Below are 12,051 nucleotides of genomic sequence, written 5' to 3'. Positions count from 1 at the left end.
TATATTTAAATATTATATATATATGTATGTGTATATATATGTGTGTATATATATGTGTGTGTGTATATATATATATATATATACATATATATATATATTTTGGGGCACCTGGGTGGCTCAGTCAGTTAAGCATCAGTCTTTAGCTCAGGTCATGATCCTGGTGTACTGGGACTGAGCCAAGTGTGGGGTTCCCTATTAAGGGGAAGGCCTGCATCACCCTCTCCCTCTGCCCCTCTCCATGTTCATTCTCTCTATCTCTTTATCACTCTCATTCTTGTTGATTCTCACAAATAAATAAAATCTTAAAAAATATAGATGTAGTCCTCTTTCTTGGCATGAAGTGGGGTGATCAAATTTAGGTGACTAAATTGGGTAGGATTCCCTACCATTTTATTGACTTGGTTTTGTTGCAGATGTCAGTCTTTGCATGACACCTGGAATTTTGTAGCCCACATCTGAATGAATTCTGTCAGGAGGTTGAGGACTTGATCCAAGAGAGAATATAGTATGAATTCAGTTGGAAAGGAAGTTTTAGATTTGGGCCAAAAATACCTAAGGTTGACTTACTGACTGCAAATATGTATAGCTAACCATTGAACAATACTGCAGATAGGGATACAATTCCCCCACACAGCTAAAAATCTACATATAACTTTTGACTCTCCCAAAATTTAACTGACTGGAAGCCTTACTAATACATAAATAGTCAATTAACACATATTTTGTTTATGTCTCATTACTGTATTCTTACAATAAAGCTAGAAAAAAGAAAATGTTAAGATAATTATAAGGAAAAAAAGAAAATTAAAATAAATTTAGAGTACTCTATGTATATTTATTGGGGAAAAATCCACATATAAGTGTACCATGCAATTCAAACTCATATATATATATTTTTAATAAATATATAAATATATGTATTTGAATAATTTTGAATAAATCAAAAGTCAAGATGGAGACAGAAAGAATAGTAATTTGAAAAATGATTTAAATGTGATATTTAGGTTTCACCTTTTTATGTCTAAATTTCTAGACCCTTTCCTCTTTGGGTTCTCAGTTTCTTCATTTTTTTATTATTATGTTCAATTACCCAACATATAGTACACCATTAGTTTTTAAGGTAGTGTTCAAGGATTCATTAGTTGCATATAACACACAGTGCTCATCACCACACATGCCTTCCTTAATACCCATTGCCTGGTTACCCCATCCCCCAGCCCCTCCCTTCCATAACCCTCAGTTTCTTTCCCAGAGTCCAGAGTCTTTCATGGTTTGTCTCCCTCTCTTATTTCTTCCCATTCCAATGATATTTCCAGTTATAAAAAAAATTGATGATGCAGTTTTAGATTTGGGCCAAAAATACCTAAGGTTCAGAGCACTGGTTCTAAATCAGGGATTATTCAGGAAATACTTGTAAATATCTGGAGATATATTTGACTGTCACAACTGGGAGATGGGTGCTCCTGGCAACAAACAGATAGAGGCTAGAGATGCTGCTAAACTTCCTGAAAAACACAGGATAGACCCTTAAAACTAAGAATTATCCAATTATCCAATTCCAAATAACAATAATGGCCAGTTTTAGAAAACTGGTTTAGTGTATCTTGCCAAATACCTTCAACCTTTGCTCTCCCCCACTTTAATATATCTTAGCCACATGGATTATTTTTATGTACTAAAGTATTCCCCAAATAAGTTCATAATCTAGAATCTCAGCATTCACCTGGGGCATTTAACTGAAATTTACCAAGTCAAAAATCTTAGCTCTAGGAGTCAAGATGGCAGAGAAGTAGCAGGTTGAGACTACTTCAGCTAGCCGGAGATCAGCTAGATAGCTTATCTAAAGATTGCAAACACCTGAAAATCCATCTGCAGATCGAAGAGAAGAAGAACAGCAATTCTGGAAACAGAAAAACAACCACTTTATGAAAGGTAGGACCGGCAGAGAAGTGAATCCAAAGCGACGGGAAGATAGACCCCGGGGGGAGGGGCCGGCTCCTGGCAAGCGGCAGAGCAACGGAGCACAAAATCAGGACTTTTAAAAGTCTGTTCCACTGAGGGACATCGCTCCAGAGGCTAAACCCGGGCGAAGCCCACCCGGGGTCAGCGAGGCCTCAGGTCCCACAGGGTCATAGAAGGATCGGGGGTGTCTGAGTGTCACAGAACTTGCGGGTATTGGAACAGGAAAGCCGGCTACAGAGACAGAGCCGACAGTAAGCTCGCAGCTCGGTGTTACCTTGAACCGGTCGCAGGCTCGGTGAGCTCGGAGCGAGGCCAGAGGTCAGGCAGATGGGAGTAACTGGGCGCTGTTCTCTGAGGGCGCACTGAGGAGCGGGGCCCTGGGCTCTCGGCTCCTCCGGGACGGAGAACAGGAGGCCGCCATTTGTATTCCCCGTCCTCCAGGAACTCTACGAAAAGTGCTCAGAGAACAAAAGCTCCTGAAAGCAAACCCGAGCGGATTACTCACACCGGCCCCTGATAAGGGCGTGCAATTCCGCCTGGGGCAAAGACACTTGAGAATCACTACACCAGGCCCCTCCACCAAGAAATCCAGGCAAGACCAAGTTCACCTACCAAGGAGTGTGGTTTCAATACCAAGGAGAGCAGCAGGATTCCAGAGGAAGAGAAAGCAAAGCACGGAACTCATGGCTTTTTCCCTGTGATTTTTTTAGTCTTGCAGTTAATTTAATTTTTTTCTTTTTCATTTTTTGTTTTTTCTCGCCTTCTGGTTAAATTTTTTTTTAACGTTTACCTTTTTCTTTTTTAACGCTTTCTAACTAGATTATCTAATATATATATATATTTTCTTTTTTATATTTTTCTTATTTGTTTTCTTTTTTTTAAAATTCTTTTCTTTTCTTTTTTCCTTTTTTTTTTTCTTTCTTCCTTTTTGAACCTCTTTTTATCCCCTTTCTCCCCCCTCACGATTTGGGATCTCTTCTAATTTGCTTAAAGCATATTTTCCTGAGGTTGTTGCCACCCTTTAGTATTTTACTTGCTCCTTCATATACTCTTATCTGGACAAAATGACAATTCGGAAAAATTCACCACAAAAAGAACAAGAGGCATTACCAAAGGTTAGTGACCTAATCAATACAGACATTGGTAATATGTCAGATCTAGAGTTCAGAATGACAATTCTCAAGGTTCTAGCCGGGCTCGCAAAAGGCATGGAAGACATTAGAGAAACCCTCTCGAGAGATATAGAACCCTTTCTGGAGAAATAAAAGAACTAAAATCTAACCAAGTTGAAATCAAAAAAGCTATTAATGAGCTGCAATCAAAAATGGAGGCTCACACTGCTAGGATAAATGAGGCAGAAGAAAGAATTAGTGATATAGAAGACCGAATGATAGAGAATGAAGAAGTTGGGAAAAAGAGGGACAAACAGCTACTGGACCACGAGGGGAGAATTCGAGAGATAAGTGACACCATAAAACGAAACATTAGAATAATTGGGATTCCAGAAGAAGAAGAAAGAGAGAGGGGAGCAGAAGGTATACTGGAGAGAATTATGTGGGAGAATTTCCCCAATATGGCAAAGGGAACGAGCATCAAAATTCAGGAGGTTCAGAGAACGCCCCTCAAAATCAATAAGAATAGGCCCACACCCCGTCACCTAATAGTAAAATTTACAAGTCTCCGTGACAGAGAAAATCCTGAAAGCAGCCCGGGAAAAGAAGTCTGTAACATACAATGGTAAAAATATTAGATTGGCAGCTGACTTATCCAGAGAGACCTGGCAGGCCAGAAAGAGCTGGCATGATATTTTCAGAGCACTAAACGAGAAAAACATGCAGCCAAGAATACTATATCCAGCTAGGCTCTCATTGAAAATAGAAGGAGAGATTAAAAGCTTCCAAAACAAAAAAAAACTGAAAGAATTTGCAAACACCAAACCAGCTCTACAGGAAATCTTGAAAGGGGTCCTCTAAGCAAAGAGAGAGCCTACAAGTGGTAGATCAGAAAGGAACAGAGACCATATACAGTAACAGTCACCTTACAGGCAATACAATGGCACTAAATTCATATCTCTCAATAGTTACCCTGAATGTTAATGGGATAAATGCCCCTGTCAAAAGACACAGGGTATCAGAATGGATAAAAAAACAAAACCCATCTATATGTTGCCTCCAAGAAACTCATTTTATGCCTGAAGACACCTCCAGATTTAAAGTGAGAGGGTGGAAAAGAATTTACCATGCTAATGGACATCAGAAGAAAGCAGGAGTGGCAATCCTTATATCAGATCAATTAGATTTTAAGCCAAAGACTATCATAAGAGATGAGGAACGACACTATATCATACTCAAAGGGTCTGTCCAACAAGAAGATTTAACAATTTTAATATCTATGCCCCCAACGTGGGAGCAGCCAACTATATAAACCAATTAATAACAAAATCAAAGAAACACATCAACAATAATACAATAATAGTAGGGGACTTTAACACTCCCATCACTGAAATGGACAGATCATCCAAGCAAAAGATCAGCAAGGAAATAAAGGCCTTAAACGACACACTGGACCAGATGGACATCACAGATATATTCAGAACATTTCTTCCCAAAGCAACAGAATACACATTCTTCTCTAGTGCACATGGAACATTCTCCAGAATAGATCACATCCTCGGTCCTAAATCAGGACTCAACCGGTATCAAAAGATTGGGATCATTCCCTGCATATTTTCAGACCACAATGCTCTAAAGCTAGAACTCAACCACAAAAGGAAGTTTGGAAAGAACCCAAATACATGGAGACTAAACAGCATCCTTCTAAAGAATAAATGGGTCAACCGAGAAATTAAAGAAGAATTGAAAAAAATCATGGAAACAAATGATAATGAAAATACAACGGTTCAAAATCTGTGGGACACAACAAAGGCAGTCCTGAGAGGAAAATATACAGTGGAACAAGCCTTTCTCAAGAAACTAGAAAGGTCTCAGGTACACAACCTAACCCTACACCTAAAGGAGCTGGAGAAAGAACAAGAAAGAAACCCTAAGCCCAGCAGGAGAAGAGAAATCATAAAGATCAGAGCAGAAATCAATGAAACAGAAACCAAAAAGACAATAGAGCAAATCAACGAAACTAGGAGCTGGTTCTTTGAAAGAATTAATAAAATTGATAAACCCCTGGCCAGACTTATCAAAAAGAAAAGAGAAAGGACCCAAATAAATAAAATCATGAATGAAAGTGGAGAGATCCCAACTAACACCAAAGAAATACAAACTATTATAAGAACATACTATGAGCAATTCTACGCCAACAAATTTGACAATCTGGAAGAAATGGATGCATTCCTAGAAACATATAAACTACCACAACTGAACCAGGAAGAAATAGAAAGCCTGAACAGACCCATGACCAGTAAGGAGATTGAAACAGTCATTCAAAATCTCCAAACAAATAAAAGCCCAGGGCCAGATGGCTTCCCGGGGGAATTCTACCAAACATTTAAAGAAGACTAATTCCTATTCTCCTGAAACTGTTCCAAAAAATAGAAATGGAAGGAAAACTTCCAAACTCATTTTATGAGGCCAGCATCACCTTGATCCCAAAACCAGACAAGAATCCCACCAAAAAAGTGAGCTATAGACCAATATCCTTGATGAACACAGATGCGAAAATACTCAACAAAATACTAGCCAATAGGATTCAACAGTACATTAAAAGGATTATTCACCACGACCAAGTGGGATTTATTCCAGGGCAGCAAGGTTGGTTCAACATCCACAAATCAGTCAATGTGATACAACACATCAATAAAAGAAAGAACAAGAACCATATGATACTCTCAATAGATGCTGAAAAAGCATTTGACAAAGTACAGCATCCCTTCCTGATCAAAACTCTTCAAAGTGTAGGGATAGAGGGCACATACCTCAATATCATCAAAGCCATCTATGAAAAACCCACCGCAAATATCATTCTCAATGGAGAAATACTGAAAGCTTTTCCACTAAGGTCAGGAAAACGGCAGGGATGTCCATTATCACCACTGTTATTCGTCATAGTACTACAGGTCCTAGCCTCAGCAATCAGACAACAAAAGGAAATTAAAGGCATCCAAATCGGCAAAGAAGAAGTCAAATTATCACTCTTCGCAGATGATATGATACTATATGTGGAAAACCCAAAAGACTCCACTCCAAAACTGCTAGAACTTGTACAGGAATTCAGTAAAGTGACAGGATATAAAATCAATGCACAGAAATCAGTTGCATTTCTCTACACCAACAACAAGACAGAAGAAAGAGAAATTAAGGAGTCAATCCCATTTACAATTGCACCCAAAACCATAAGATACCTAGAAATAAACCTAACCAAAGAGACACAGAATCTATACTCAGAAAACTATAAAGTACTCATGAAAGAAATTGAGGAAGACACAATGAAATGGAAAAATGTTCCATGCTCCTGGATTGGAAGAATAAATATTGTGAAAATGTCTATGCTACCTAAAGCAATCTACACATTTAATGCAATTCCTATCAAAGTACAATCCATCATTTTCAAAGAAATGGAACAAATAATTCTAAAATTTATATGGAACCAGAAAAGACCTCTAATAGCCAAAGGGATATTGAAAAAGAAAGCCAATGTTCGTGGCATCACAATTCCAGACTTCAAGCTCTATTACAAAGCTGTCATCATCAAGACAGCATGGTACTGGCACAAAAACAGACAAATAGATCAATGGAAAAGAATAGAGAGCCCAGAAATAGACCCTCAACTCTACAGTCAACTAATCTTTGACAAAGCAGGAAAGAATGTCCAATGGAAAAAAGACAGCCTCTTCAATAAATGGTGCTGGGAAAATTGGACAGCCACATGCAGAAAAATGAAATTGGACCATTTCCTTACACCACACACAAAAATAGACTCAAAATGGATGAAGGACCTCAATGTGAGAAAGGAATCCATCAAAATCCTTGAGGAGAACACAGGCAGCAACCTCTTAAACCTCAGCCGCAGTAACATCTTCCTAGGAACATCGCGAAAGGCAAGGGAAGCAAGGGCAAAAATGGACTATTGGGATTTCATCAAGATCAAAAGCTTTTGCACAGCAAAGGAAACAGTTAACAAAATCAAAAGACAACTGACAGAATGGGAGAAGATATTTGCAAACGACATATCAGATAAAGGACTAGTGTCCAGAATCTATAAAGAACTTAGCAAACTCAACACCCAAAGAACAAATAATCGAATCAAGAAATGGGCAGAGGACATGAACAGACATTTCTGCAAAGAAGATATCCAGATGGCCAACAGACACATGAAAAAGTGCTCCATATCACTCGGCATCAGGGAAATACAAATCAAAACCACAATGAGATATCCCCTCACACCAGTCAGAATGGCTAAAATCAACAAGTCAGGAAATGACAGATGCTGGCGAGGATGCGGAGAAAGGGGAACCCTCCTACACTGTTGGTGGGAATGCAAGCTGGTGCAGCCACTCTGGAAAACAGCATGGAGGTTCCTCAAAATGTTGAAAATAGAACTTCCCTATGACCCAGCAATTGCAGTATTGGGCATTTACCCTAAAGATACAAATGTAGTGATCCAAAGGGGCACGTGCACCCGAATGTTTATAGAAGCAATGTCCACAATAGCCAAACTATGGAAAGAACCTAGGTGTCCATCAACAGATGAATGGATCAAGAAAATGTGGTATATATTCACAATGGAATACTATGCAGCCATCAATAGAAATGAAATCTTGCCATTTGCGACAACATGGATGGAACTAGAGCGTATCATGCTTATCGAAATAAGTCAAGCAGAGAAAGACAACTATCATATGATCTCCCTGATATGAGGAAATGGTGATGCAACATGGGGGCTTAAGTGGGTAGGAGAAGAATCAATGAAACAAGATGGGATTGGGAGGGAGACAAACCATAAGTGACTCTTAATCTCACAAAACAAACTGAGGGTTGCTGGGGGGAGGGGTTTTGGGAGAAGGGGGTGGGATTATGGACATTGGGGAGGGTATGTGCTTTGGTGAGTGCTGTGAAGTGTGTAAACCTGGTGATTCACAGACCTGTACCCCTGGGGATAAAAATATATGTTTATAAAAACTAAAAAATTAAAAAAAATTTTAGCTCTGTTTTTGTTTTGTTTTTATTTACATTCCAGCTGCTTAACATGCTGTTTAACATTGGTTTCACATGTACAATTCAATAATTCAACACTTACATACAACACCTGGCTCTGATCACAAGTGCATCCTTATTTCCTATTACATTTTCTTTCTTTTATTTGAAAATTTTTTAAAAAGATTTTTATAGGTTTATTTATTTATTTTTATTTTAAAGATTTAATTAATTAATTAATTATTTGCTTAATGAGAGAGAGAGAGCATTAGTGGAGGGAAGGGAGAGGGAAAGGGAAAGGGGGAGAAAGAACCCTCCAGCAGGGAGCAGACTCCCTGCTGAGCTTGAAGCCCCATTGTCCTGCTCAATCCTATGTTCCTGAGATCATGACCTGAGCCAAAATGAAGAGTCTGATGCCACCCAGGTGCCCCTGTTATTGTCTTTTGTTTGAAGTCTAGTTTGTCTTAAATATGGATTGTTACTCTGGCGTTCTTTTGATACCCACTTGCATGATAAATATTTCTCCATCCCCTCACTTTCATTTTACAGGAGTCCTTAGGTCTGAAATGAGTCTCTTCTAGGCAGCATATTGATGGTCCTTGTTTTGTGTTTGTTTGTTTTCCTTTCTGATACCCTGTGTCTTTTAATCGGAGCATTTAAAGTCCATTTACATTCAGAGTAATTACTGATAGATATGTACTTAGTGACATTTTATTACTTGTTTTGTCATTGTTTCTGGAGATTTTCTCTGTTCCTTTTTTGTCTTTGTCACTTTTGATATTTCCTTTCCACTCTAAGAGTTCCCTTTAATATTTTATACAGGGTTGGCTTAGTGGTCATTTTCTCCTTTAGAGAGGAAGATACCTTTATTTCCTTTGAATATATCATGACACTCTCCCTAGCTTGCCATGTTTCTGTTGAGAAATCTGCAGCTGGCAGAGGAAATAATAGCTAAAAACTTCCCTAATCTGGAGAATGAAAGATACATCCAGATCCAGGAGCCACAGAGAACTCCCCCCCACCAAAAAAACAACAAAAGCAAAACAACACCAAAATATGTTGTAATTAAATTGGCAAAAACATAGTGATGAAGGAAAAAAATCTGAAAAGCAGGAAGATGAAAGAAGGCCTTAACTTGTTAGTTTCCCTTGTACTTCCACTAGAATTGAAGCTTTGCAGAACTCTCTGGGAGATGTGGTGTGGGTAGACACTTCTGCTGATCTTCTGGAAAAGGGAATCACTGTGCTGGGACCGAGTCAAGCTTGACGGAGAAGGGCATTCCTGCCTGAATGCAGGGGTGTAATCAGGTTAGGCAGATATTGTGGCACTGGATTGATTTCTGCAGGTGTCTCCAGGTTTATGCTGGGGTGGGGGAGGCAAATGGTGGTAGCCAGATCCTTTGTCCCCAGAGAGGCAACTCCCTGAATCCTGCCTCTCAGGGAAGCACTTGAGGGCAAGGGAATAATCTCCCCCATTTGTGTCCCAGGTGGTATTCAAATTGCTGCTTGCACATTCTCTGTCTCTGTTGTTTGCCTGCTATACCTCCAGGAGTGGCACAGTGCCCTCTGGGCTCTATCCCAGCCAAGTTTGCTGCCTTGAACTACAGGCTTCAGGTTTATGGTGTGTTCAGAGATCTGCACTTGTCTCTGGTGGAGGGCTCTGCCTCACTGGGATTGAGGCAAGCTTGACCAAGAAGGGTAGTCTTGCCAGAGAACTGGGATGTGGGACTTGGTGTAAACGAGTCAGACAGCCAGTGTTGGGCCTGAGCTGCTTTTTGAAGGTGGCTCTTTGTTTTATGTTGAGGGAAAGAGGATGGAAATAGCACTTGCCAGCTCATTTGCTGTGGAGAAGCATCTTCATGAAAGCTGCCTCTCAGGTATGTGCTCCAAGAATACTGAATAGTCTCCCCCCTGTTTGCCCCAGGTGTTCTTCAGAGAGCTGTTTCTAGGCCATCTGCCCCCATGATTTTTGTCTGCCTTCTTTCTAGGAGTAAAACAGTGCCCTCAGGACTCTAACTCTGCCAAGTCCACTGACCTTAAACACTCCTGTCTTTAAGCCCTGTTGGTTGAAAGAACTCAGAACAATTAACCCCCTTTGTTTCAGCCAGTGGCTCTTGGGTAACTGTTCTCCTCCTGTATTTTAATGTGTGCTCCTATTTCCTGCACCTTTCTCTGCAACCACAGCTCCTTCCCATTCTCAGCACCCACAATCCATTTCTTTTCCAAACCACATCTTCACATTTCTTAACTTCCTCAATGTTTCTTCTCTCTCTTTAGTTCTAGAGTTTGTTCTGTCAGTCTTCAGGTTGATTTCTGGGGTATTTAGAATGATTTATAGTTATCTAGTTGTGTTTATGGGATGAGTCAAGCCAGGGTCCTCCTAATCCTCCACCATCTACTGGGAATCAAGGTGTAAGTCCAGAAATCTTAGCTCTTTAAATTTGATTCCTAGTAAAGGGGATATGGTGCTATTTTCAATGTCCCAAGTTAAAGTCTATGCAAATGAAAATTTTAACTTTATAGAAATCCCTGTAGATCTTTAGCTCTTCATAGACTTGCATTTATCATTTTTACACCCTCAGTAAATGTGTCCAAGAGTGCCTGAGACATTTTAGCAAATGTTTTACCAAACTAAATAAAGAAGCCATTTTCCCTGTCATTCTGCATTATTCTCTTCTTTCTTGCTTGTACCTTTCCATTATTCTTTTCCTACTTGTCTTTAAATATTGAATTCTGCTATCTTTTTTTTTTCTAATTCTTCTAGTAGGGGCAGAACTTCCTGTCTGGCAATTATGTTTTTGTCAAGTACCCAGATCTGATCCAGAAAATAAGAACATGTGGGTCAAAAAAAAAATCAGACTGTGTCAGACAATTTTAAATGTCTACTTACCTCATTACACTATGCCACTATTTATTTTAATCACTGTTTAATTTTACCTTTGTAGTCTAGAACAACAATTTCCCTGAGCTTGACTTAGAAACTAAGGTTTGCCTGTTCTAGTTTATCCACTAGTTATATTCCTGGTTAATTGATAAGGATGAGAGAAAAGTTTCTTGATGGACTCCTAATTATCTTCTTATCCCTTTCAAAATTTATTAAAATATTTTGCATGTAAAGGGGATAAAGATTTTCAATTAGTTAAAATGAAATTTTTGTTTGAGAACTTTAGGACATAACATATCTTCAAAAAGCTCCCAATCTAGGGGGATGTGGCAGCAAAAAAAAAAAAAAATGCCACTGTAACACACAACAGTAACAAAGCAAGTGATACAGACAATAAGTGCCATGAAGATGCAAGGCCAAGAAAGGGCAATTTCTTTTGTAAGTGGACAGATTAAGGAAGTCTTCAAGGATAAAGTCATCAAACAATCTTATCAACACTGATATTTGGACAGTCCCTATTAGAAATTATGGAATATTAGGGCTGAGAGATACCCTAATCTAACCTCTTCATTCACACATATGAAAGTTTAGGCCCAGTAAAGAAAATGGTCCAAAAACAAGTCACCCAGAGACCCTTATTCTTAATGCAACAAAATGCAACATACTTTTCACTCTTAAGAACAAAATGTGTGCCATAAAACCAATCAGAGGGGCTTGGGAGATCCTGTCCCATGGAGGTTTTATGCTTAAGCTTTGGTTATCTCCCCAGGTACTCAAATAAGATGCTGAGGTAAAAATCAAGGATGTGAATATTTTGTTTTTTCAGTCCAAAAAATTGTGGACTTCTCTAGTCAAATATGTAGTTGGAGAATAATGAATCAATGGAATGTCTAAAAATTTATTTTAACAAATGGTGCATTCATTTGTCACAGATTGATATTTATCCCCCAGATGCCAAAGCACAACATGTTTTAGAATCCTTAGAGTTAAGGGCACCTGGGTGGCTTAGTGGGTTAAAGCCTTTGCCTTCAGCTCAGGTCATGATCCCAGGGTCCTGGGATGG

The sequence above is a fragment of the Mustela putorius genome, unplaced genomic scaffold (genome assembly GCF_011764305.1).
Source record: "Mustela putorius furo isolate JIRA1106 unplaced genomic scaffold, ASM1176430v1.1 tig00003862_pilon_pilon_pilon, whole genome shotgun sequence".
Lineage (NCBI taxonomy): Eukaryota > Metazoa > Chordata > Mammalia > Carnivora > Mustelidae > Mustela > Mustela putorius.
This window is presented reverse-complemented; position numbering follows the sequence as displayed.